The sequence below is a fragment of the Elephantulus edwardii genome, unplaced genomic scaffold (assembly GCF_000299155.1).
Source record: "Elephantulus edwardii isolate Elephantulus edwardi_28Jun2011 unplaced genomic scaffold, EleEdw1.0 scaffold00451, whole genome shotgun sequence".
In the NCBI taxonomy this organism is placed as follows: domain Eukaryota; kingdom Metazoa; phylum Chordata; class Mammalia; order Macroscelidea; family Macroscelididae; genus Elephantulus; species Elephantulus edwardii.
Window position 1 is genome coordinate 601,182 of NW_006400201.1, and position 2,100 is coordinate 603,281.

Here is a 2,100-nt window from a genome sequence, read left to right on the forward strand (position 1 = left end):
AGAGGGGGCGGGGAGAAGGGTGCAACAATGAATGAATGGAATTCCAAAGTCTCTGTAGATGTTCATTGAAATGAAAAATAAACTAAATTAAAAAAAAAAAGAATACAGACTTCAATATGGACTGCATCTCAATGTCAAGGGGAAAAAAATCCCATACTATTCTTATCATTGGATATACAAGCAGCATCATGATTGTTGTTTTTGCTGTTATGTACCATCAAGTTGTTTGCAATTCATAGCAACCCTATGTACAAGAGCTCTAAACGCTGTTCTATCCTGTGCAAACCTAGCCATCTCAAAACACTTATTCCTATTGCTCCAGTCACAGAATCGCTCCATCTCATCGAAAGTCTTCCTATCCTTCGCTACCCCTCCAATCTGCCAAACATGATGTCCCTCTCCAAGGATCAGTCCCTCCTTGCAACATGCCCAAAGTATGTCAGACGCAGCTTCAGAATCCTTGACTCCAAGGAGCATTCCGTCTTCACCTTCTCCAAGACAAACTTGTTTGTTCTCCTAGCAGTCCACGGTATATTCAACACTCTTCTCTAACACCACAACTCAAAAGTATCAATTATTTTTCTATTCACTGTCCAACTCTCTGATGTATAACACATAATTGTGAAGACTTTAGCCAGGCTCAGGTGCACCTTAGTCTCCAGCCTGACGTTGTTGCTCTTCAGTACTCTTGAGAGGTCCCTCACAGGCGACTTTCCCAATGCAATTCGTCTCTTGAGTTCTTGGCTGCTATTATTAAGAATGTTGATTGTGAAGCCAAGAAAACGAAAACTGTTAACGATCTCAGTCTCTTCACCATCCATACTGATGCTGCCAATTGGCCCAATGGTTAGAATCTTTGTTTTCTTGATGTTGAGCTTCAATCCATATAGGAGGCTGCGGTCCTTGACCTTCTGCAGCAGGCGATTCAGGTCCTCCTCAGTTTCAGCAAGCAGGGTTGTGTCATCTGCATAATGCAGGTTGTTGATGACTCTTCCACCAATCCTGACACCACATTCTTCCTCGTACAGCCCAGCATCTTGGATGATCTGTTCTGCTTACAGATTGAAAAGGTATGGAGACAGAATACATCCCTGACTGACTCCTTTCTTGATTTTGAACCATGTAGTATCTCCTTGCTCTGTTCTGACAACTGCCTCTTGGTCCAAGTATAGGTTACGCACTAGCATGATCAAATGTTCTGGGATTCCCATTCTTCTCAGAGTCAGTTATAGCTTGTTGTGATCCACACAGTCAAAAGGCTTTGCATAGTCAATGAAGCACAGATAGACATTCTTCTGGTATTATTTGTTTTCTACAAAGGTCCATCTAACATCATCTACAATATCCCTAGTACTACGACCTCTTCTAAATCCAGCCTGTACATCTGGCAGTTCTCTGTTGACATATTGTTCCAAAAGTTTTTGGATAATATTCAGCAGAATCTTGCTTGCATGTGATATTAATGATATCGTTCAATAATTTCCACACTCTGTTGAATCACCTTTCTTTAGAATGGGATCAAATATCAATCTTTTCCACTCAGTGGGCCAGCTGGCTGTTCTCCAGATTTCTTGGCACAACTTAGTGAGCACATCCAGGGCAGTGTCTGCCTGTTGAAATATGTCAACTGGTATGCCATCTACTCCTGGAGACTTGTTTTTTGCCAATTCCTCCAGAGCAATTTGAACTTCCTCCTTTATCAACATAGGCTCTTGCTCATATGTCATTTCATGAAATTCTTCCTGTGTCCGCCAATTCCTTCTGATACAGTGACCCTCTATTCCTTCCATCTTCTCTTGATACTTCCTGGATCATTTAACGTTCTATCCACAGTATCCTGAAGTATTGCCACCTGTGGATTGAATTTGTTTTTTAGCTCCTCCAGCTTAAGAAATGCTGAGCTAGTCCTTCCCTTTTGATTTTCTGACTCCAGCTCTCTGCACATTTCATTATAGTATCTTGCTTTGTCATCCCAGGCTGCCTTTTGAAATTTTCTGTTTAGCTCTTTGATTTCTTGGTTTCTTCCTTTAGCTTTGGCTTCTCGGCGCTCTCATGCAATATTCAGAGTCTCATCTGACATCCCTCTTGGTCTTTTCTTCT